The following is a 26,571-nucleotide window of genomic DNA, read 5'->3' as shown; positions in this document are numbered from 1 at the left end:
TCAATAGAAAAAGAAACCATAATTGATTATGACTGCAGGAAATATTTTTAAAATCAAAATGTTGATGAAATAGTTATTAAAATCCAGCTACTATGCTTTTGAGAAAGATCCAGATCTCCCTCCTAATTAGAATTGTTCAGTACAATATCTCAGAAAATATCAACTGGGAATGGTCAAGTGCACAATTTTCAGAAAAGAGAGGAATGTGAGCTTGATTTTAATTCCCAGGAAAATTACAAAATGGAAAAAACCTGAATGCATTTTTTTCTGATGATGATGTTACATATGTCCATTGCAGAAAATCTGAAAAATATTTAAAAGTTTAAGAGTAAAACAAAAATCATTATAATCTTGCCATCCAAAGACAAGAAGTATATTTTTATTGTATTTCTTTCTAGGATTTCAAAATACTTCTACATTAGATATAAAAGCCTGTAATTTTTTTGCACCATGCTTCATTGTATATCTTACCACTTTGCATTAAAATGAAATTGTGAACTTTTTCCTATTTTATCAATTATTTGAAATTTTAAAACTACATGAAATAATTTATTATATGAATTACCATAAGTCATTCATTCCTGCACACTCTTTCCAATATTTTGCTATTATAAATAATGCAGTGATGATCATTTATGTTCAGAAAACTATGATGATTTCTGAACTGCAGCATCACATTTGACAGAATTTTTCACTGAACCCTTATTAACATGACGGAAAAATGTGGGCTGTATAAAAGCTCTCATTGGTACAGTCATGCCTGTTTAAATAACATATTCTGAAATGGTTTATCAATGCATCCGTTAAAAAGGTCTATTGAGGTCTTCCATGAAAACTATTTTTCAGTGCCATTTTCAAATTTTGTATGAAGAACTTCGAAGAACACACTGGCATTATAATGTTTGCTTTATCTTTGTCTTCCTCCAGGTCCATTTTCCACCTTTCCCTGCTCTACTTTATGGCAGAGATGGGACTGATCCTCACAGAGGTCTTGTGTGCTTCCTGTCTTTTTTGGAACCCTGTCATAGCCTTGAGAACAAGTACAAGCTAACCAACTGGCGGGTTCAAATCCTGTGAAGAGAGCTGAGTTGTTTCAGTGGAGGCCATTTTCAATCAGTCAACTAGCCAACCACCAGCTGAAGGCAGAGGCTTGAACAAGCCAAGTCAAGGTCAGAAGAAATGAGCCAAGGTCACCATAATGGACCAGCCGAACCAGACTCATGAGAAATTTTTTTTAAAAGGTGGTTGTTTAAAGTGACTGAGTTTGGGGTTTTTTTTGTTTTTTGTTTTTTACACAGCTAAAGCTGCATAGCCCATATTAGCAAATGACACAAAATTGGATAGAATAGCTAATAGGTAGCCACTTTGGAATAATGGACTATAAACAGCAATAAGAATTAGAAAGGGGTTACATGTACAATTCTGATCAGTTGCTTTACTTGATTAAAAACTCATTAAAAACTATTAGGCTATGCTAAGACAAACAGTGTCCAGATACAGGGATGTAATGTTTTCCACTATATTTTCAGCAGATTCTCTCTGGAAATGTTGGTTGTATTCTAGAGGCTGATCTAGAGAAGAACGATTAGAATGGATCTAGAAATCATGTCATATGGAGCCAGTGCTATCAAATTAACTGGTTCAACTGTTGTCAGTCTTTGATAAGATGAAAAAGCTTGTGCCACAATGTAAAGCAACTGTATCACTAAACAAGCTGTTGAATTCAGCTAGCTTTATTTTTTCATAGCAAGACTTTTTCAATGAAGAAAGCAGTATGTTGACTTATATTCTGCCACATTTCCTTATCTTGTTGTGGACCTATGATTATAGTTCCCAGAGGGTAAGAAACAGTATGGATCAGTACTGGTCCACACGCCGAATATCTCTGAAATAGAGGAATGGTTGAATAAACTCAGGCTGCCTATCTCAGGGGAAGAAAACCAAAAAAACTAAAAACAATCAAAACCCAATAATTGCGGCAGTGTCTCCAATATGTTAAACTGAATAGGGAGTAGATTTACTTTGCATATTTTCAGAAGGAAGAATGAAGGGACAAAGGAAGGGAATAGATTTTAGCTCAATATAGAGAATTTTAAGAGTAATAAAATAAGCCACAAAAAGAAATACTGTCCTTATTCCTCATTAGAAATATTCACAATAGGGTAAGGAAGAGATTGAATTGGTAAGGTTAATGAGGCTTTCCAGTTCTATGATTTAAACATTCTCTTTTGTCTAGAAAAATTTAAAAAAATTTTTTTCTTTCTTAACATTCATTTCTGAACCCTTGTAGACTTCTGACCTTTTATTCTACTAAAGAAAAGAAAGAAATAATGCAAATTGTACTTAGTTGAAATGATAACAAATAGGCATGTATGATGTCTACTTCAGATATGTTAAATACTCTAAGTTGTCCACTTATATTGTTGTCTTCTAGAGACAAATGCTTGGACGTGTAAAGTTGCTCATTAATTGTGTCTTTAAGGACACTGAAAAGAAATTTCTTAGACATGATGTATTTATTTCCCCAAATATACAATTGCAACATATTTAAATTATCATTTGATAAAAGTGAAATATCATTAAAACTATTTATATATTTGGAAAAGAAAAGACATTAGATACCAGTAGAATGTGAAGTCAGAAAAAAAAATTTTGCTTTTTGTTAAAGTTGAAAATGAATAGTACCTTCAAGTGAACATTTCCTATGAGCTTTTTTTTTTTGATGTGATAATTCCATAGAAACCTATCCTTAATTCTTATATAATTTGAAGGCTCAAGCATTATATGTGAGAACTGAAACCATCCACACCCACATAGCTTACTGTATACATTAATATGATTTTACTATTTCACTGTCTTCATCAACATGACTTTATTATTCCAGGAAACTCTTGCTCAGAAAGATAAAAGTTTCAAGTAATTTTATTGTCTCAAGAACATATTGAAAGACTCATTTTAATTAACATCAAACTGTTTGACTTTTCAACAGATAGTATCAAAATTTTCAAGACTCTTGGAAATCCTTGCTTTAATTAAATTCTCTCCTTGTTGTGTCTGCCAATCCTAAACTTTTATATTATGATCCTTACCTAATCCTAATCAAACTTTCACATTAAGAGACTTGCCTTAAAACAAACTTCAACATCTCTTAAATATCCCAACTTTGCTTCCACACCCCGAGATGTTACTAAGGTAAAGTGGTTCCCTGGGCGGGGGGGGGAATACCTGATTTGTGGAATTTGATGATTTCTGTGGTATACGTACTCCTACCATGGCTGACTTCAAGCTACCGAGGTGACATCACTGAACACAGAATTGGGAAGAGATGTTCAGGATCCTTCACAGGCTGATAGAAGCTAGCTCCAGCACACCACTGCTCCTATGTGACTGTCACGACAGTGTTCTCCCATGCTTCTGTAACCTAAACTCAGATTTGTCTTATCAATGGATTGTTTGGGTGATATTTGGGAGAAGCCAAGTATTCAACACTACTGGGGACCTGTGAAAATCTAGTCAAGAACTTCTCTTGGCCATGGTCCAGGACCTCAACTTGGAAACCATGGTTGCCTCTGTGGTCCCTTGAGCCTCTTGCTGGTAAAGGGAGCTGCTGGCCTCTGTGACTGGGATGATGAGGTAAGTTTTGCATTGAGTCCAAACTCTGATTTCTTTTCATTAAAGCTCTTCAAATGCTGAGTTTATTTTGTCTTCTTTAAATAAGAAATTCATTTTAGGAATCCTTTGATTATTTGTTCAGTTAAATAACTTTTGTCCTTGGTGGAAATCAGTGTTATTACTTACAGCACAATTTGTCTCTGTCGCTGTCATCTTTTTCTGTATATCTATAAGGGAAGAGTTCACAGGGAGGGGATGGGAGTAAGCTGGATAAATCCATTCCTCAAAATGACCCTGAGGACTGAAAAATTGAGAAAGTGTCTCTTGAATTTTGGAAAATCCTGTGGAAAATCTTTGCCTCAGGTCACTTAGCAACATTTTATGAGAACTTGGCCTCAGTCTTCTCTTGTTTTGTTGGTGAAATCTCTCCAAATCTTTCCATCTGCAGGGAACTGTAAATTAGTCAAGTTTGCAGCTGGAAACTGGCCAGCTACTAGGCCAAGGTGGGGGCAGGGTGCTGAGGGACCAGGGAAAGAAGCGGCACTTTCAACCTCTGATGTAGACTCCTGCTTCTTACATGTATTTGCACAATATCCCAAATTCTTATACTTACCTTTGTAAATGGCATCATTTAACCAAGGATAATTTAGAATTATAATAGACATTTTGAGGAACTTCTGATGTGAACAAGTGTTCTTTTGAGAGGTGCCATAGAACATAATGGAATATTATTCCAAACATCTAATGGTCTGCATTATATATATATATATTTTTTTTTTTTTTTTGCGGTACACAGGCCTCTCACTGTTGTGGCCTTTCCTGTTGCGGAGCACAGGCTCCGGACGCACAGGCTCAGTGGCCATGGCTCACGGGCCCAGCCACTCCGCGGCATGTGGGATCTTCCCGGACCGGGGCGCAAACCCGTGTCCCCTGCATAGGCAGGCGGACTCTCAACCACTGTGCAATCAGGGAAGCCGCATTTTTTATATTTTTGAGGAAGTATCCAAAGGCATTTAGATTCCAAAATTGTTCCCTTAAAAGATGTCTTGGCCAAGGCAAGCAAAAGGTGAAAAACTAAAAATAGTCTCTCTTTTAGATTCCTCCAAATCTCAGTACAAATCTAATAGCTTTTATCCTATTATTTCTCTTCCCCCAGCCTATGTTTCTCCATTTCCTCTGGCTTGTTCCTTTTACCTTCTGGCTGGCTAGAAAAATCCCCAAAGTGCAATTACTTCATAAAATTAACTACACCCCCCCCCACCAGAAACATGGAAAGTTGAATTGCTTTTAAGATCTAGTCTCATACTGAGCCGAAAGCTGTGTTAGATTTTTTTCAAAGCCTAGAAAGATAAAATTTGCAGAGGAATTAGGAAATTTCTAGCTTACAAATAAAATTATATACTAAAGCCCAAGGCAGGTTTATAGAGGTAGCTTGTGGTTTTTTCCCCCAAGCCAATTAATCCATTTATGAAGTTATTTCTAGCATAAGAAAAAGGTCTTTATTAATGCAGATTTTCAAAAATAATTGGGATAACTATTTTAGAGTGAAATATTCTCATCAGAAAATTTAGTAAGAAGATTTATGATTCATCTAAGATTTCTCTGTTGTGGGTGAAATCTCTTTGACTGATAAGTAAACTAACCAATAGATGGTCTACAGAATCACATTACTTCAAAGGTTATGACTTTCTTATTAAGCGGATGCAAATCTGTTATTTTGTGATTACTTATATGACAAATATGAAATAAATCACCAGTGCTGTCTTAGCAAAGTATACTGAATAAACATAATATTTAAAAAACAGTATCAATACTTAAAGTACAAACAGGACATTATTCTAGACCTTGGGAGCTAAGTTTACTTTTATATGAAGGTATAACCAATACCCCCTGAGCACATAGAGGCTATATCCTTATTCTTATCAATTAGAACACCAACTAGGTATTTTCATATGCTTCTTTGACAATCTCAGAACTCAGTTCACATGAATTTTTTTTTAAAAAGTAATCCTTTCCCTATGAATCCTCCTATCATAGTCATCTTTCTTTATGAAATGGCTCAGTCAAGGCATCCTGATAAAAGGAAGCACAATATTTAAACAACAATTTAATTAGTAGAGTTCAAAGGGCTGTGAAAACATCTAATTAAACTTCACAACAATTCAGTGAAGCAAGAGAAGGTTTACCCATTATCCTCGTTCACAGAAGGGAGATTCTGAGGTGCTGAGAGGCTAAATGATTTCTTGGTTTCACAATGATGAGTCAGAGGTGAGGCTGGGAACAAAACCAGAACTCTTGCTCAGATATAAAAGTAACACCATGGAAATGCTTTTTCAGGTGGATCACTCCTTCAGCTGGAAGTTGTCCTACTACATAAATAACAAGAGTAATTGCAATGGAATTTGTATGAATGTATATGTTTCTGTCTAGATTAGAAAAACTTTCTTCAACAGTATTTACTTTGGAGACAGTCATATGATGGCTAAATGCATCCTAGCTAAATAGAACCAACATTAGTAGTAAGAGTACTTCAGTGTCTTCCCCAAAGTGTCCTCCTGTTACTTCTAGGAATCCTGAAGAAATGTTTATAAACCAGTGAGTCAGTGGCAATGACCACAGAACATACCCTCTTTTTTCTCTTTTTCTCTGGCTTCCTTGATTCCTATCTGATACGTGTTTGACTACGATGCCTGTCATGAGAGTAATGTCTATACGTAGGACAATCTCCAGCTGCTTCCAAAGCTTGTAATCCTTGGGGTGCCAGACCAGTACTAAGTTCCTTACAGAGCTGAGGGCCAGCAGGGCCCTGCTCTGTGCCCTACTTGATCATTTAGGGGTATGGAATCCTTTGTTTTCAGAAATTCATAGGATCACTCTTGAGTAGTTCTTTCAGCTTCTTCCTTGAACCTTTTCTCTGCAAAGTCCAGTGGACCTTTGGGGCAAGATGCATGTTTCTCTTTTCTTCCTCCCATTAACAAAACTATGTTCCCTTCAAATAGACACTGGTGCACTGGGGGCATCGGTGGAGGCTGGAGGCCAGTGGGGGTGATAGGTAAGGGTCTACATTACCAATCACCATGTTATATACAGAGCATATATATACAGCATACAAATGGAATGGGATTCAAACATTTTTTCACCCTTTCTTTAAAGGAAAAACGTTTACCAAGCTCAGTATGTAAAATGATCAAAGCAAGGACAGATGTATTAGTTGAAAAGAGAAGGTAGGGTTGGGGGAGCTCTGCAGGCAGTCAACAGCTCCTTAGGTTCCCAAGAGTCCAGTTTGAAAACCAGTGAGTCTAATTCCTTTTGCTTAAAAATATAGCTCCTGAAGGCCAGAGAGTCTAAATAATGTATGCAAATAAGGCCGATATTTAGGAAATACAAACTATTTTTTCATAATTCTCTTATTTCCTTTGTACTTATTCTTAGACCTTCTCTTCTTCCACCTTGTTGCCTGCTGGTCTCAGCCTATTAATAACCAATGTTGTGGCTGGACCTGCCCTGGTGATTCTTATTATTATTGCAAGATGCTCTCAGCAATAACCATCAAGAAACTTAAAAAAAAATCCTTATTGATTACAGGACCTGGAAATTAAATGGCAAACCTGGGGCCACAGAGCAAGGTCACAGGTAGAGAGAGAGAGAGAGAGAGTGAGAGAGCATGGGACTGGGGTTCTGCTTTTTATTGGGGTTGAGGGGTGTCTAGGGTTTCAAAGGCTCACTCCTTACTGGTGAATTTAAAACATAAGAATGGGAATTAACAGCACAGGAAGAGAGAGAACAAGCAGCCCAAATCATCAGTTATCAAAATCAACCAAGATCTCTAAAACAGAGAAGTCTGTTTAGACTTCTCTAAAGTCTAAAGAGGGGATGGGTAGCTGGGGTCTTTACTGGCTGACAATGTGTTTATTCAAGATAGCCATCTTTGAAGTGGATGCCTCTTTGAAGTGGATGGTTCCACAATTTAGGCACTTGCATTATAAAAAGAAAAGCCAACTGTCAGGGCTTGCACTATGCACCTCCTTTAAGTATTCAAGCATCAGCTAAGACAACCTGTGTTTATTGACTTAGAGAAGTGACACAGACAAGAAAGAGAAGCCGAGAAGAAAGAATTTGCTCCCTGGCTCCTGGATTTCAAAAGACTAGCACTTTAGAAGTGGTGGGGAGGAAGAAATTTTCCTTTACCCTTCTAAGTTCATCTGGCTGGTCTAAGAATTAAATTTACATGAGACAGATTAGCAGAAGTAAGTCACACAAAAGTTTAATAACTTGTATACATGGGAGAGACCCAGGAAAACTAAGTAACTCACGAAAATGGCAAAACCCCTCACTTAAATACCATCTTCAGCTAAAGACAAAAGTGGATGCTGGGAGTTTGGGACTTCAAAGAAAAGAAAGGCAATTCACATGGAGATGGAAAAACAAATGTTTGGTAAACAAATGTTTGCTGGGCCATGCACAGATGATGGGACAGAGTGGACTCTGATCTCTAGGCCCTGCCAAGTTTCCCCCATCACACCTAGCCCATTACTTTTTGCTGGTGATAGCTCTATTCTGGGAACAGGCCCTTCAACTAAATTCTTTTAGGCAGTTAAATAGGAGGTAACAAGAAAAACTTCTTGAATCTTCTGTTTCTTAAAAATAATCAACCTAAGTGAATCCTCATGCCAGAGAAACACATTTTGGGGTGGCAAATTTTGCTCCCCTGCAGAAGAGTAGAGAGACTTAAACTAGAAAATCAGAGTGCTAAATATGAAGAGTCAGGAAATTTGGAAGAAGTGATGAGAGCTTAGACTTAAGAGGCTCTCAGGGACAGGTTGCTAGTCAAATTGCCTAGAGCTGTCTCTTGGAGAACTGGCAAAAAATCCAGCATTGGTTTGGGATATCCAAAAACAAAGGGACATTTTCCTCATAGCCTGTGTAGAAGTTGAGGAGGTGTCATGGCCCCAAATAATTAAATGGATGCAAGGAGGGCCTAGGAAGATGCTTTAGACACTTTTTTAGAGTTTCCTGTAGCAGAGTGATAAAGCCACTAGAAAGAAATTGACCAGCATCTGTGCAGATAGCTGGCAAGGACCAAATAAGGTGAAGGACATATTATTGGATACCAATTTAGAAACATAATATTGAGAACTAAATACCCCCACCATGCCTTGGTACTTACATGGCAACCTCAGGAAAGAGGGAAGTGTTTAATAGATGCTTAACTATACAGTGGTTTGGATAACTGGCCACCAAATTACAGAAATGTTTTTAGAATTAAATCAGATCTACAAATATCAGAATCTCAAGCACAAATAGCTGACTTTAACATGTTTAAGTACTTTGGAAGGACAATTTAACAGTGCTTTGCTTGCTAAAAGAAAAACAAATAATGAAGGCTCCGTATGTGCAAATTAGGCAAACTGTATTTCTTCATCTACCACACAACGTATTGCTCTAGAAATCTCGCTGTACAAATCTGGATATAGAGAATATTAAACTTAGCAGATTGTACGATACACCAAATTACTATTTTACTAACTTATATATTTAGAATTATCCATAACAAAAATACTAGCCATGGAAAATTTTAAGTGCTTGTCTAGTGTCCTCTGTTCCCTGGCCAATATCTAAGACTCGGATTCAGACTCAGGCTTTATAGTTTAGTGCCTGGGTTACCTTGAAGAATTACCTGCCTAAGCCTTAGCTTTCTTACCTACATATTTAGAATAATTATAATAGTTACTTCATAAGAATGGCTAGAGAGGTGAACGAAATAATGTATATAAAGTGCTTAGCACATTGCCTGCTGCATAGAAAATATCCAATACATACTGAGGATATACCAGTTATTCATATATTATCCTGGACAAAACATTTGGAAAAAGAGAAAGTTACTGTACATGCATATATTATGTTATAATCTACTATTTTTCAAACTGTGTGGGTTTGAAACAATGCAGTAGCAATCAGCATTTTTTTCAAAGGAGTAGCACAGCATAACGTCCATGGCATAAATCAAAGAGCAAGACATATGGTAAAGGTAAGTATTCTTCTGTAAAAATTTGTCCTGATTAAACTCAAAAGCTTTTGCACAGCAAAGGAAACCATAAACAAAACGAAAAGACAGGGAGTTCCCTGGTGGTCTACTGGTTAGGATTCAGCGCTTCCACTGCCGTGGCCTGCGTTCAATCCCTGGTCAGAGAACTGAGATCCCATAAGCTATATGGCATGGCCAAAATAAAAAACAAACAAAATTAAAAGACAGCCCACAGAATGGGAGAAAATATTTGCAAGTGATGCAACTGACAAGGGACTAATCTCCAAAGTTTACAAACAGCTCATGCAGCTTAATATCAAAAAAACAACCCAATCAAAAAATGGGCAGAAGACCTAAACAGATATTTCTCCAAAGAAGACATAGAGGTGGCCAAGAGGCAAACATGAAAAGATGCTCAACAGCGCTAATTATTAGAGAAATGCAAATCAAACCTACAATGAGGTATCTCCTCCCACCAGTCAGAATGGCCATCATCAATCAGAAAGTCTACAAAAAATAAATGCTGGAGAGAGTGTGGAGAAAAGGGAACCCTCCTGCTGTGTTGGTGGGAATATAAATTGTTACAGCCACTATGGAGATTCCTTAAAAAACTAAAAATAGAGCTATTATATGATCCAGCAATCCCACTCCTGAGCATATATCTGGAGAAAAACATGGTTCAAAAGGATACATGCACCCCAATGTTCACTGCAGTGCTGTTTACAATGGCCAAGACATGGAAGCAATCTAAATGTCTATCGACAGATGAATGGATAAAGAAAATGTGTTACATCTATACAATGGAATATTACTCAGCCATTAAAAAGAATGAAATAATTCTATTTGCAGCAACATGGATGGACCTGGAGATTATCATACTAAGTGAAGTAAGTCTGACAGAGAAAGACAAATATTGTATGATATCCTCATATGTGGAATCTAAAAAAAATTATAAAATGAACTTATTTACAAAACAGAAACAGACTCACAGACTTAGAAAACAAACTTATGGATACCAAAGAGGAAAGGTGAGGGGAAGGAATAAATTGGGAGTTTGGTATTGACATATACACTATCATTTTTAAAAGAGATAACTAACAAGGACCTACTGTATAGCACAGGGAACTCTGCTCAATATTCTGTAATAACTTAAATGGGAAAAGAACTTGAGAAAGAATAGATATAAGTATATGAATAACTGAATCACTCTGCGGTACAACTGAAACTAACACAATACTGTAAGTCAACTATAGTCCAATATAAAATAATTTTTTTTTAATTTTGTCTTATTTTATGAACATATATGTAAGTAAATATAGCATTATGAAATATGTTATATAATGCATTAAAGGCTAATTTTTATCCCCATTCCCCTATATTCAAACTCCTTACCATGTGACTATAAAAAATTAATAAACAGAAACATTAAATAAATAGAGTCAGGAGACCAGAAAGGGGAGTTCCCATGCCCTATGCTGATAGCAGAGTCCAACAGGAAGGGGAAAGACCTACTCTTCTTTCCTGGCAAGAGCTCAGCCAATGAGAGACTGTCACAAATCAGTCAATATAAAGCCATTTATATTACTCAGTCTTCCCAACTTCCTTTTCCCCTCTATAAAAGAGTTCTCTCTGTTTTTTTTGCTGGGAATTTGCACATGGCTCACCATGGTTGCAGACCCTGAATTGCAATTCTTTGCTGACCTGGAATAAATACATTTTTGCTGGAGAAATAACTGTCAGTCTATTTGTTTTAGGTCAACGTGACCTTGTAGTTCCTTTATTTAAGAGGTGGAGTCTTTTTTCCAGTGCTTTGAATCTGAGCCTGGCCATGGAAATCAATCTAACCAATAGAATAGGGCAAAAATGACAGAGTGCCAGGAAAAATAGAAGAAATAGTTGTTTTCTATGTTTCATCCTTAAATTAAAGGGAATAATTCTAGTATTTAAAAATTGATTATATTTTTTCTATTTATTTTCAATTGATAACTTTCATTAGATTAAGAAAATTTCCTTTATTCCTAGCTTTTAGGATTATTCCTGATTTTTTAGAAATTTGTTTCTCTGTTGTTGTTTTATTAAATCATGAATAGGTGTTGACTACTATAAATTGCTTTCTCTGCATCCATTGAGGTTATAAGAGTAATAGTTATACAGTTTTAAAATTTTGAATTCTTGTCTTCTTTTAGTACTGTTGTTTTTAATTTACTAATATTCAGAAATAAGACTAGGCTGAAGGCTTTTTATTTCCCTGTCACCTTTGTCCTGTTATGATATCATTATAATAATCTTATAAATTAAATTGGGTAATGTTTCTTCTTCCTTTCTGTCACCCTTCCCCTACCTATCCCTCTCCTTGCCATCCCATAACTAAGTTTGTATAAAGCATAATTATTTATGTTTTAAAGAATTAATAGAAATTATCTCCAAATCATCTATTACTTATGTCTTTTAATATGAAGAACTCTGTTTACCATTTCAATTTATTTTATACTTAGTAGCTTAGTCAGATTTTCTATGTCTTGGGCCAATTTTGGTCATTTTTCCCCCCTGGGTTTTAAAATGTTATCCAGGTTTTAAGTTTCAATCTAGGTTTTAAAATTTAATGGCATAAAATTATTTATATAATTTTAAAGTGTTCCACTGTCTCAGTTATATTTTCTGATTTTACTTTTTGTGCCATCTCTTTTTCCTTTTTTCCCCTAATTTTGATCCTAATGACTACATACATCCATGAAAATTTTGGTGTATTCTAATACCGATTATGAATTTATCCTATTGAAAATATGAACTCCATCAAATGATTCATACCATTAACTGAGATATTCCGAATTTTAAGTATCGAATTTAAAAATTAGATGTGTATACAGCTTTTGATAGCTCACATTTAATTTTTTCTATTTATTCTTTGAGTCATAAAGCTATATTTCAATAAATTAAGGTTTGTAATAAATGCAAATAAGTGCAATAAAACCTGCAGAGTCTTGGTATTCCATTCATTGAATACTTAGATTTGAAATTTCCAATTGATTTTGAATAAAATGCAAATAAAATTTAGATGATTCATTTATAAAATTTCAACTCCACTCTAGTACACTTAGTTTGACTAAAATATTATTTAAAGGTTCAAAATTTCTATAATATCAATGATGAGCAGAAAAGAAATATATACACATATATGTATGTGTATGCATATTTTTTAAAACTGCAAATTTTGACAATGACTGCTTCTGATTCAACTGATACAATATCTCATCTCATTTGGAAGAAAGTCTTATGTGTGTGTACCACACATAATAATTATGTGTGTACCACAATTAATCCCAAGTCATTTCTGTCCATAGCATTTTTTTTCTTAGCAGCTTTATTGATATATGATTCACCCATTTAAAATCTACAATTCAGTGGCTTTCAGTATTCATCACCACAATCACAAAGTTGTGCATTTATCACCACAATCAATTTTTTAGTATTTTCATCATCCTCAAAAGAAACCTCTTATCCATTAGCACTCCCCATTTCTCTCTTTCCCTAGTCCAAATCACTAATCTATACTTCTATATTTATGGATTTGTCAAGTCTGGTCATTTTATATAAATGGAATCATACTATGGTGCTATATTTGTGTACTAGCTTTGTGTGGGGTTATGTGTTCTCTTCTTGGGGTATATACCTAGGAATGGAATTATTGAGTCATATGGTAACTCCATGTTTAACATCCTGAACTGCAAAATAATTTTCTGAAGAAGCTGAACCATTTTATACTTCCATCAGAAATGTATGAAGATTCCAATTTTTCCACCTCCTTGCAAACACTTGATATTATTTGCAGTTTTGATTACAGCCATCCTAGTGGGTGTGAAGTGGTATCGTATTTGGTTTTGGTTTGCACTTCCCTAATGATAATGATGGTGAGAATCTTTTCATGTGATTTTATTGACTATTTGCATAACTTCTTAGAGGAACCTCTGTTCAAATCATTTGTCCATGTTTTAATTAGGTTGTTTTTTCACTGCTGAACTGTATGAGTTTTTTGTATATTCTGGATAAAAATCCCTTATCAGATATTTGATTTGCAAATATTTTCTCACATTCTTTGGGTTGTCTTTTTACTATCTTGATGATATATCCTTTGAAGCAGAGCGTTTTTAAAATTTTTTATGACCTTCAATTTATCTATTTTTTTCTTTTGTTGATTGTGCTTTTGTTGTCATAGTTAAGAAGGTTTTGCCTAGCCCAAGGTTATGAAGATTTACTGCTATATTTTCTTCAAAGAGTTTTATAACTTTAGTTCTTATGTTTGGTCTATGATCCATCTTGAGTTAAATTTTGTGTATGGTATGAGGAAGCAGTCCAACTTCATTCTTTTGCATATGTGGATATCCAGTTGTTCCAGAGCTATTGATTTAAAGAGACTTAATATTGAGATGGCAATACTCCTCACATGTTCTACAGGTTCAGTGAAATTCTTGTCAAAACCCCAGCAGACTTTCTTCAGAAATTGACAACTTAATCCTAAAAATCATATGGAAAATTATGAACATGGGATGAATGAATATGGGACATCTTTCTTTTTATTTATGTTGCCTTTAATTTTCTTCGAAAATGTTTTGTTGTTTCTCAGAGTAGGATATTTTCTATTCTTTTTGTTAAATTTATTCCTGAGTATTTTATTATTTTTGGAATTGTTTCTTAATTGTGTTTTCAGATTATTCATTGCTAATGTATAGAAATACAATTGATTTTTATATATTGATCTTGTATCCTGAAACATTGCTAAACTCATTTATTAGTTCTAATAATTTTTAGATTCTTTAGGATTTTGTATATACAAGATAATGTCATCTGCAAATAGAGATCATTTTACTTTTTCCTTTCCATTATGAATGCTTTTTATTATTTCTTCTTGCCCTGGCTAGAACCTCCAGTATAATATTGCATAAAAGTGGTGAGAATGGTCATCTTTGTCTTGTTCTTCATCTAAGGGAAAAACATTCACTCTTTCACCAATAAGTATGATTTTAGCGATGGACTTTTTAAAAATGCCTATTATCAAACTGAGAAAGTTTCTTCTATTCCTAGTTTGTTGAGTGTTTTTATCTTGAAAGAATGTTGCATTTTGTTGAATGCTTCTTCTACATCTATGGAGATGATCACATAGCTTTTGCCCTTTATTCTCTTGATGGTGTGTATTACATTAATTGATTTTGTATGTTAATGCAACCATATATTTCTAGTATAAATCCCACTTGGTCTTGGTATGTTATCCTTTTTACTTATAGCTGGATTAAGCTTGCTAGTATTTTATTGAGGATTTTTGGATCTATATTTATAAGGAATATTGGTCTGTACTTTTTCTTTGTCTCAATATCAGAATAATATTGGCCTTGTAGAATGAGTAGGGAAATGCCCCCATCTCTTCTATTTTTGGAAAGGTTTCTGAGGAAGTGGTATGAATTTGCCTCTAAATATTTGGTAGAATTTATTAGTGAAGTTGTTTGGGCTTGGGCTTTTCTTTGTGAGAGGAAGCTTTTAAATTACTGATTCAATCTCCTTACTTGTTAAATGTCTACTCAGATTTTCTATTTCTTCTTGTGTCAGTTGTGGTAGTCTGTGTCTTTCTAGGAATTTGCCCATTATAGTTTTTATAGTATTCCCTTACAATTTCTTTTTATTTTGGTAAGGTTGGTAGTCATATCCTCTCTTTCATTTCTGATTTTAGTAATTTGATGTTTCCCTTTTTTTTTTTCCTGGTCATTCTAGGTATCAATTTAGTTGATCTTTTCAAAAAAACAAATTTTGGTGTTGTTTATAATCTTTATTGTTTTGTATTCTCTATTACTTTCATTTATGCTGTAAACTTTATTATTTCCTTCCTTCTGCTTCCTTTGAGTACAGCCAGCTCTTCTGCTTCTAGTGTTCCAAGTTGGAAGGCTAAGATACTGATTTGATACATTTTTTCTTTTTTAAATACAGACATTTGCAGCTATAAATTTCTCTCTAAGCACTGCCTTAACTGCATTCCATAAGTTTTGCTGTGTTATGTTTTCATTTCCATTCAGTTTAAAGTAATTGCTAATTTTCCTTGTGATTCCTTTTTTGACCCATTAGTTATTGAGTGTGCTGCTTAATTTCCACACATATGTGAATTTCCCAAATTCCCTTCCATTATTGCTTTCTAGTTTCATTCCATTGTGGCCGGAGAACATACTTTATGTAATCTCAATCCTTTAAAATGTATTGAGGCTTTCTCTAAATCCTAGCATATAGTTTATCCTGGAGAATTTTCCATGTGTTCTTGAGAAGAATGTGTATTCTGTTGTTGAGTGGAGTGTTCTAAAGATGTCTGTAAAGCCTAATTAGTTTGTAGTGTTGTTCAAGTGTTATATTTTCTTGGTGCTCTTCTGACTAGTTCTGCTATCCATTGTTGAAAGTGGGATATTGAAGTCTTCAACTATTGTTGTTGAATTGTCTATTTCTCATTACAATTCCATCTGGTTTTGCTTTATAGATTTTGGGGTTCTGTTTTTAGGTACATAAATGTTTATAATTGCTATATCTTCTAGATAGGTTGACAGTTTTTTCATTATAAAATGTCCCTCTTTATCTCTAGTAACATTTTTGTTTCTTAGTTTTAAAGTCTATTTTGTCTATTAGTATAGCCACTCTTGTTTTTTTATCATTGCTTTTTGCAAAATGTATCTTTTTGCATCCTTTTTAAACTATTTGTATTTTTGAATCTAAAGTGTGTCTCCTATAGACAACATATAGTTAAATCTTGCTTTTATACCAGTCTGATAATCCCTGCCTTTTGACTGGATTGCTTAATCAATTCATATGTAGTGTTATATTGGTAGGGCTGGATTTATGTTTGTCATTTTACATGATTTTTTGTATATATTTCATGTGTTTTGTCTTCCTCTGTTTCTCCTTTACTGCTTTACTTTTTAATTAAGAGAATATTTTCTAGTGTAACATTTTAATTTCTCTATTTTTTTCACTTTATTCTTTATTTTCTTAGTGGTTGCCCTAAAGTTTACATACTAACTTATCAGAATTGACTCTAGATTTATCTTAATTTAGTGCCAATGAGATATAGAAATATTAATCCTAGTATCTCTATTCCTTCCTCCCTTTTTTAGTTTTTTCTTTTTTTTTTTTTTTTTTTTTTTTTTTGTGGTACGTGGGCCTCTCACTGTTGTGGCCTCTCCCGTTGCAGAGCACAGGCTCCGGACGCGCAGGCTCAGCGGCCATGGCCCACGGGCCCAGCTGCTCCGCAGCATGTGGGATCTTCCCGGACCGGGGCACGAACCCGTGTCCCCTGCATCAGCAGGCAGACTCTCAACCACTGCGCCACCAAGGAAGCCCCTCCGTTTTTTAGTTTATTATTATTATACATATTGTATCTTATTACATCTTTATATGTTACAAACTCAACAATATATGTCATAAATATTATTTTATATAACTTTATGTCTTTTAGAATATATGAGAGAATATATTAGAGCAAGAACTAAATGTCACTTCTGTTTCTATTCATCTGTTCCTGTGGATTAAACTTACCACCTGGAGTCATTTCATTACAGTTTTGTTCTCATCTGCCTCCTTTGTATGCTATTATCAAATATATTACATTTGTATATGTTATAAGCCCATCAATACAATTATATACATATTTTGTATGTATTTACTATTTAAATAAGAGAAAAAAAAGAAATATACAGTTATATGTCTTTTATAATTACCTATGTAATTACCTTATTGGAGCTCTTTGGTTTTTTGGCATGTGTGCATTTGAATTATTGTCTGGGGTCATTTGCTTTCAACCTAAACAGGCTTCTTCAGTATTTCCTGTAAGGCAGGTCAGCTGGCAATTCTCTTAGTTTTTATTTATCTAGAAATGTTTTTTGCCTTCATTTTTGAGAGATAGTTTTACTAAATGTAAGATCCTTGTTTGACAGTTCTTCTTTCAGCACTGTAAATATGTTATCTCACTGTCATCTGGCCTCCATTGTTTCTGATGATAAATGAACCGTTAATTTTATTGAGGTTCCCTTATACGTGGTGAGTCATTTTTCTCTTGCTGTAAGGTTTTCTCTTTGCTTTTCAACATTTTAGGTGTGATATGTTTGAGGGTGTATCTATTTGGGTTTATTCTAGTTGGAGCTTGGTGAACTCCTTGCATTTGTACATCAATGTTTTTCATCAACTTTGGGGAATTTTCAGCCATTTTTTCTTCAAACATTTTTTTCTGCTCATTTCTTTCTCTCCTCTCATTCTGGTAACTCCATCGCACATATGTTGGTGTGCTTAATAGTTTTCCACATTTCTCTGAGGCCCGTTCATTTTTCTTTATTCTTTTTATTATCTATTCTTCAGATGGCACAACTTTATTGATCTGTTTTCAAGTTCCCTAATTGTTTCTTCTAACAGCTCAAATCTACTATTGAACCTCTGTAGAAAATTTTTTCATTCAGTTATTTCACTTTTCAACTTCAGAATTTTCATTTAGCTCTTCTAAATAATTTATATCTCTTAACTGATATTCTTTTTTACTGAGACACTGTTATCATGGCTTCCTTTACTTCTCTAAGCATGGTTTCCTTTACTTCTTTGAATATACTTACAATCGCTGCTTTGAAGTCTTTGTCTGCTAAATTTGACATCTGGGCCCTCTCAAAGGCATTTTCTTTTGCCTGCTTTTTTTCTCCCTCTATATATATTGCTGTCACACTTTACTGTTTCTTTGCATGTCTCAATATTTTGTTGAAAACGAGACATTTAAATAACATAGCAAATCTGGATATTGATCTACTGTACTTGAATTTCTTTTGTTGTTTTTATTCTTTATTTGTTTAGTGACTTGGCTATACTACTTCAGTGAAATCTATTTTACCTGTAGTGTGCATCCTTTGATATCACTCCTCAAAGAGCACAGCCTTGGGCATAAACACAGTCACCATGGGATGACAGTGGTTTTTAACAAAGTTCTCTTTAACGATATCTTTCTCTGATCCCTCTGGTAAGCTAGTCTCTCTCTTTTAGCTACTCTTCCTCTATTGGTATCACACCCAGCTTTTAGACTCCACTAATTGTCTATTGATTGCTCTATTATTTCAACAATACCTTGGGGAATAGACTGTTCTACAGTCTGATTCAATTAGAGTCAAGCTTCTTTACAGGGGTAGTTTTCGAGGCCAGTCTTTTGTTCCAACCACATGAGGTGTTTTCTTAGCTTTATCTTTCCTTGTTTCTCTCTGTTAAACATATAGCTGATCTGCGATTTAGCTTGTAGCTTTCATGGACTACCAGCCTCTTCTTAATTGTCTGCCACCAAAATCTTCATTGTATTTGACAGTGCCTTTAGGCTCGAACTTCCCTATACTCTCTCCAAATAAAATCATTTCCCTTAGGAAGAGTTATGGGGCTTTCTATTCTTGCAGCCTGCCTGTCCCCCTGGGTAAGAACTCTGAGCAACCTCTCCAGATCATTATTCTGCACTGATATTTATGTTCATATTATCATCACAAAACTATTTCATTTCAATGATGAACTTTTAAACCAAATTTACTATAATATTCACTATAATGTCAGATGTTTAATATTTTATAGAATAAAACTCTAAAAGCTTTACATTGATTGCATGAATTCAATAAAAAAATCAAACCATTATTAAAATTAATTGAGTTTCTCTGCATGTCTGATATTTTTAAGCACACTTTTATTTTACTCAGCAGGTACCATGCATGCTGTTCAAAGGGAGGTATCTTTGTGTCAGGAAAGAAGAGGGAAAAAAAGATGGCTTATCTCTGTCTTTCAAATTTAAACACGAATTAAAATAACCATTCTTTTCACTGCAAAGATGTGTCACGTTATACTAGATGAGATGATGGTTAAGTCTGGAATTACAATATGGAAGTCACCACATCCATTCTGGATTTTCAATACAATAATAACAATGCATACTACTACTACTAAAAATAATAAAATACATGATATATATAACATTGTATATATAATGTTTTTTTTATATATATATATATATACACATACATATGTGTGTGTGTGTGTGTGTGTGTGTATATTCCAGCACTAAACTAAACGGAATTCCAGATATGGAATAAGCTGGAACTATTCTGGGAAAACTGGAACATACAGACAATACTCTCCATGTACTGATTTGATTAAAAAGTGACATATTCACATGGTATCTCTCTCTGTTTATTTGGGTCCTCTTTAATGAGTTTCAGAGAAGAGCCAGAACTCTTGAAAATTTCAACTGATGAGGTTTTCTTGTCCCACACTTTTACTCACTCTCCATGGTCTTCCTCCCCACAAATCCAATACTATTATTGACTGGAAATTTTATTCCCAACTTACCAAACATATTAAATTGAATTATTAATATTTTATATAGTCAGCACTCAGATGATGTATAATTTTTTTGGCAGGGGGACTTACCTTTAGATCTTGTCTTCTACTTCTGTTTTAGGGACTCATTTTAAAGGAGATAAACTTTATGAGTCCTTATGTATCTGGAAATTTCTTTGTTTCATCATCACTTCTGAGTGATAGTTCAGCTAGGTACAAATTTCTAAATCAAAATGTTTTTTCCTCAAAATTTTGATGATATGACTCCATTGTCTTCTGGCACCAAAACCATTGATAAGTAATTAATCTTCACTGCAGATTCTTATTTGTGTGTAGACACTCTCTTTTTCCATTGTATATTTTAGAATTGTCAATGTCCTGAAGTTTTCATCTTATGTACCTAAGTATAATTATTTTATTGTAATATTTCTCAGCATGTGGTAAATTTTTTCAAACTCAGGACTCATATCTGTCTTTAGCTTCATAAAATTATCAGTGATCTTTCCTTAAAATGTTTTGTTTACATTTATCTTTAATATCTCCTTCTGGAGAAACTTCTTAATTTATCATCCATATCTCATATATTCTAGCACTTTATCTCTTTGTGTTTAATTCTGGAATGAGTTCATTTTATTATTCCAGTGGATTTACTTTTCCTCTGTGTTAATTGTATTCAGCCTGCTTTGAAGTTTTATTTTTTTAAATTTCAATAACAATTCTTCATCTACAATGTTTCTAATTAATTATTTTTCATAATTATCTGTTCTTGCTGCATAACCCCCTTTTTCTTGTTTTTAAAATTTCATTCTTCTCTCATGGTTGTAATCCCTTCTTCATCTTGCTAATGAAATCAAAATAATTTTAAAAAGTCCTTTCTGGTTGTACTAGTATGCTTATTTTCCTTAGTCAGCTTTTCTGTTTACCAAGTTTGTTGTTTGTCTTTTGTTAAGTGATTGTATAGTCATTTTCCACAAGATATCTCCTCCTAGAGCATCCTGGTCTCTTATAGCAAGTTTGTGGTGGCCTCAACACAGGCTCTGCTGGTGGTCTGGCTCCAGAGCAGGCCTGGCACTCAGGGTTACACTCTTCACAGATCCACTTCCAGATTTGTTCCTGCTAAGGCACAGATCCAGACTCCCATAACTGTACAAGCTGTGCTGCAGGAACCCCAAGCTATATGGCAGGAGGTACTGCTGTTCTAAGCTCAGCCAGGAGAGTAGAAAGCAGGTGGCACCTTTCCCTGAACCCAGTTTTACTCAAGCTGTGCAGATGTGATCCTGAGCTATGTGCACAACTTGTGTGGGCATAAAGATGCCAGCACTTTTTTCCAAGCATTCACCTGAGTCTCAGCCCTCTCCTACCCATGGGCTACTTCACAGCTTCAGACTGTTCTGAATTTTATTTGTTCCTCATTACTTTTTTCTTTTAGTGGAATATCCTTATTCTACTCTACAGAGACCTACCTTATTTTCTAGAATAACTATGTTTATTAATTTAAAAAATGTTTTGCCATATTGTCAAATGATATACAAAACATTTTATTTCCCACTATTCACTTAGGAGAAGAGAAAGGCTGATTCAATTTCAATTGATTAACATTCCAGTTCAGGTGTATCCTGAATTTTGAAACTTGGTTTCTCCACTGAAAAGGTCAGAAACATCTAGTTTTATATTACATTCAATTCTTGGAAACACTATAGCTGGGTGTACCCAATGATGTGGAGGGATGGGCATGAAAGAAGTACCTGTGGGGAGGACAGATCTTCCAAATGTCGTGACATATCATTTTACAGTATTAAAAAATCCTATTCATTAATATCACCACTGCTCTCATGAGAAAAAACATTAAGTATTTGGAAACTGTCAAGCTCACAGTGGGGACACTGCTTTTGCAAAATTCTAAGTTTGCTTGAAATCAAACTATAGCCTAGCTCACACATCTAGTACAAGTCCACCACAACTCGCCTGGGTGCCTTTTGTACCTGCTACTAGTCTTTGCTTTCATATTTTCCTTCCCACTGACAAAAACAGACCAGTGGGCACTCTGATCCATTTCCTTCAAGCCCAATAGAAGGATCTGTCTTTAGCGCCAAGCAAAGATTTTTCCACCCCGTTCACCTTTCTGATCTGAGGGTCACGCCACTTTCCAGCACATTGGAAAGACTGTGGTGATGAATATAATGAATGATTTCATTTGTCACTTGAGACCCCACCCTCCACAAACAGAGAGTGTCACAACCTTAGCATATAATCATCCCATGACAACAGTTGGGACAAATAGTAACAAGAAGATTGTTCTGTCACACCTATCAACAAACCGAAATGGTGTTAGTTCTAAGTTTGGTCCTCCATAAAGCATAACATTAATGTTATTAAACAATGTTTGGAGCCAAACCTTACAGAGTCCACTACCATAGATGGGGTCAGTATACAAGCCAAAGTCAGGAAAGAATGGGCACCTTGAAAGAACGAAAAAAACTCTCTGTTCTCTTAGGGATTTAATGGGTGGGTCTGTTACCTTGCCTACAAGCTTTGTTTTGGGAGAACAACTAGTTGTTTATATCATTATCTGTGATGCAAGGACCACAAAATTAAGGGCAACACATTCATATTCATTTGGAAACATTAAAACTATCCAGAGCATGGAACTCTGAAGAGGCTTGAGATGAAAGGCGGGAAATCAAGGGAATAAGTTTTTGAGGTTAAAAAAAAAAAGCTTATTAAAAACAAACAAATGAAACTAAATAATAAAACTAAATACCAAAAAAAAAAAAATCCAATGCTTGTTATAAAAAATGAAGAAAATCCACACAAAGGGATTTGAGAAATCTTCTCCATTAGGAACTAGTAGTTACCCAGTAGGGTAATCAGGTTTGTCACTTGGTCTGCACAAGCATGCAGTCTGAGTCATTGGAAAGAACCTGGGCTTTGGAGGCAAACAGATCTCCACCTTGACAATTATAAACTGTGTGTTCTTATACTAATGGTAAGATTATATTCCACATTTATAAAAATAAACACAATGACACTTCCCGAAGCCCTAAATTTCTTGTAAAAATAAAATTAAGTAGATGAAAGCACAGAGCATGGTGCTTGGCATACAGTAGCATTTGATGAATGACAATTGCCTTTGGTTTCTTAGTTTTCTAACTGAAATCTCAAACACAATAGGAATATTGTGTTGTATATAGCTTTAATGACATTAAGTTACCATAAGTGACCTTATTCCTAGGTAACTAAAATGTCTTTCTTTATATAAGTTGCTTTCTTTATAAGTTGCTTCAAACTTTTTTTTCAAAAAAGTCAAGGTATAATTAAATATCTTTAAATAAATGTCATTGTTAACTTCCTTTTGGCAATTTTAGCAATTCAATTTATTTTGTGAATATCCCTAGTTATTTGTTTAGGGTAAAAAACAAATATAGCTTAAAGGACCACATATAAATAAACCAAAATTGCCCCAGTTTTACCTGTTTTAGCCGCTATTGTTATGTGACTATGACCTCCAGCTGATTCCAGGAAAGCAATGTCATAATCAGTGAGGCATTATTTTTGTCTCTTTGGTCAGGAGAGGGGAGGGGAGCCTTTCCCTTACATAATTATTCTAGGATTAGTGGTGCACCAACCATTTTCCATGTAGAGTTTACAGGCCAGAATCCCTAATGAGGCACATTGGATGATGAGAGAACATTTGATGAATATATAAGAATAAACAATAGGTAAAAAAAGATTTTGATTTGAGTTCTAAATTAATTCCTTGGCCATGAAAACACACAAAAAATGTACAAGGAGTTAAAACTCCTCCAGTTGGAGCACGTATTTTGCTAGAAACAAATATGGGTCTATGACAAAAAGAAACGGAGATGAAGGGATAATTTTTGCGCCCTCAACAGATTATTGATTCCTAAAGAATGTCAGCCTCACTCTATGAGATTATGCTCTTTAGCACTGCCATGCATTATGAATGGGACACATAAGGCAGGCTGTTTTGTAAAAGCAGAACTGGAATAAAGATGTAGCAATACTCTACTCAAATAAGGAAAATGCCAAGTTTTTTGCTATTTGAATATATGAATGGGAAATATTCTTAATTGGCAGAGAGTTACAGAAGTGTAGATATAACTCTGGAAACTTTGCAAATTTAAACTCATGCTTGTTTTTTGTCTTCCTTAAACATGCCCCTTGGGTTCTATTAAAAAGTGTTACTAATAAAATGTGGAGTGTGACCAACATAGCTGTAAATTCTTGAGAAACAGTTATGCATGCTTGATGCCTGCTCCTTCAGTTATTATAACACTGGCACTTAAGAAAAAACAAATAAACAAGGAAAATAAAAGCACATCCCCACTTTCCGAAATTATGGCAACAATAGCCAAAAGCAGAATGAAGAATCAAGATCAGGGGCTTTAGTATAAGACAGGGTTCCAAGCGCTGGTTCAGCTACTCCATTATATGACCATGGCAAATCAATTCACTATAAGCCTCAACTTTTTGCATCTATAATGTAAGGATAATTAACTAACCTCATAAGGGTGTTGTGAGATTTAAATAAGATGATGTTTCAGAAATGCTCAACAACTATTAGCCCTTATCACCATAATAGATAAACATTATGAACACTAATATTTAAATAAAATGATGAAAATCCTATACTGAAACTCTCTATTCAAAGATTATTTTCAAATCTGCTTGATAACAACCACTATGTTTTAAAAAATAATGTTCCATAAAACCACGGTGGGGTGGGGATGGTGGTGTGCTGAACTGGGCGATTGGGATTGACATGTATACACTGATGTGTATAAAATTAAGGACTGATAAGAACCTGCAGTACAAACAAACAAACAAACAAACAAAACAACTAATACTAAACTTCCTTTGGGTTATTTGTATGGAAATATGTTAATATAAATGTTTCAGACATTACATGAAATTTCTAAAAATCTTATATGTTCTGGTATATGTTATAAGTCATAATTCTAATTATTACTTTAAAATGTATATCTCAGAAATAACTAAATTTCCTTGTCAACTGCATTATTATGAACTTTCATCAAATCTTTAACCATGGTCATTTTTAAGTCTTTTGTCATTTACAGACAGTTCTGGGTGTACTCTGATGCTTTTGCAAAAATATTCCTATAAAAGGGTTTCATCTTCAAGGAATTCATGGAAAAGGCTCTGACAAGTACAGCTTTCTGGTAACTGACTATACTGCTGAACTGAATGAAGAAGCATTTTCAGAACTCTAATGGAAAACTGATGAATTCATAAAAGTGCTAACAAAAGATCAAGATGAAAAAAAGAATTAATTACATGGGACTGAGTGAACTGATGAGGATGATTATAATTTTTGAGACTTTCTGTTTGAATAAAAAAAAATCCCACAAGGGCTCAGAGGCAAAAAATATACAAATCAATTTTCACTGCAAAGTAAAGAAGCTGTTACAGTGGAGGACTGAATGTCAATATCATGACATAGTATAAGTGTGTTTCATGTTTGGTAATTGCAATCATTGTTGCTTTTGTTGTGGTCATCCATTTACAATGCTTGGTGTCAGTTTATTTATCTCTTGTAAAAATGAAATACAGTGTGTGTGTGAAAACAAAAAAATAAAATGGTAAAAAAAAATAATGTCCCATGATACTCAAATATAAGAAGGTAATAATTATTTAATTATTTAATACCTCTCTTTTCTTCTAAGAGTTATTGTTTCAGCTAATACATGTAGGTGTTTAATGCATTTTAATTTAGTTTCTCTATATGATGTGAGGAAGGGATCCAATTTTATTTACTTGTATGTGGATATCTGCTTGTCCAAGTAAAATTTTTCAAAAACACTGTTCTTTCCCTATTGAATTATCTTAGTACATTTCTTCAAAATCAATTGACTATAAATGTAAAGGCTCATTTCTAAACTCTCAATTCTATTCCACTGAGGGAAATACACACACACACACACACACACCCCTATCTTTATGCTTGTACCACATAAACTATAGTACTATGGATACCATAGTTCTGTAGTAAGTTTTGAAATCATGAGTTGTAAGTCCTCCAACTTTCTTTTTGTTCTAAGATAGTTTTGGCAATTCTGGGTTTGCTGCATTTCTGTATGAATTTTAAGATAAACTTGTCAAGGTCTACAAAAAAGGCAACTGCAATATTGATAAGAATTGCATTGAATCTGTATAACAGTTTGGATAGTGTTTCCATCTTAACAATGTTAAGTCTTCTGATTTATGACTATAGGATATTTTCCCATTTATGTTGGTCTTCTTTAATTTAATACAAGTTATATCGTTATTTTGTTAGATTTATTCATAAGCATTTTATTCTTTGCTGGTGTTACTGGAAATGAAATTGCTTTCTCATTTTATTTCAGATTTTCCATGCTAATACATAGAAATAAAATTGGTAATGTGTATTGATTTTTGTATTCTGCAAAAAAACCCCAATAATAATGTCCCATGATACTCAAATATAAGAAGGTATTAATTATTTAATCACATAGAAAAAAACTTAATGTCCCTATACATGCTTTTTTTCAGAAATGTCAAGGACT

The 26,571-nt window shown here is 34.3% G+C and overlaps 1 protein-coding gene and 1 long non-coding RNA gene across 8 annotated transcripts in view; one reads left to right on the top strand and one right to left on the bottom strand.

Annotated features, from left to right (window-relative positions):
- LOC137223822 (uncharacterized) overlaps window positions 1-3,869 on the top strand; it is a 99,611-nt gene extending 95,742 nt beyond the window's left edge. For both annotated transcript variants that reach the window (XR_010943080.1, XR_010943079.1), the window contains one exon: window positions 928-3,869. This is a non-coding gene — a long non-coding RNA (uncharacterized lncRNA). The remainder of the gene's footprint in view (window positions 1-927) is intronic.
- The window catches only part of MTHFD2L (methylenetetrahydrofolate dehydrogenase (NADP+ dependent) 2 like), a 139,196-nt gene that overhangs the window by 29,310 nt on the left and 83,315 nt on the right, over window positions 1-26,571 (bottom strand). Inside the window, exon 7 of one of the 6 annotated variants that reach the window (XR_010943078.1) lies at window positions 5,799-5,886. The exons of the other annotated variants lie outside the window; for them this stretch is intronic. The gene's annotated coding sequence lies outside the window, so the exon portion shown is untranslated. The remainder of the gene's footprint in view (window positions 1-5,798; window positions 5,887-26,571) is intronic. 6 annotated transcript variants of the gene reach the window in all.

This window comes from Pseudorca crassidens, chromosome 4, assembly GCF_039906515.1.
Source record: "Pseudorca crassidens isolate mPseCra1 chromosome 4, mPseCra1.hap1, whole genome shotgun sequence".
Lineage (NCBI taxonomy): Eukaryota > Metazoa > Chordata > Mammalia > Artiodactyla > Delphinidae > Pseudorca > Pseudorca crassidens.
The sequence above is the reverse complement of the archived record's forward strand: the minus strand, read 5'-3'. Positions and strand labels throughout refer to the sequence as shown.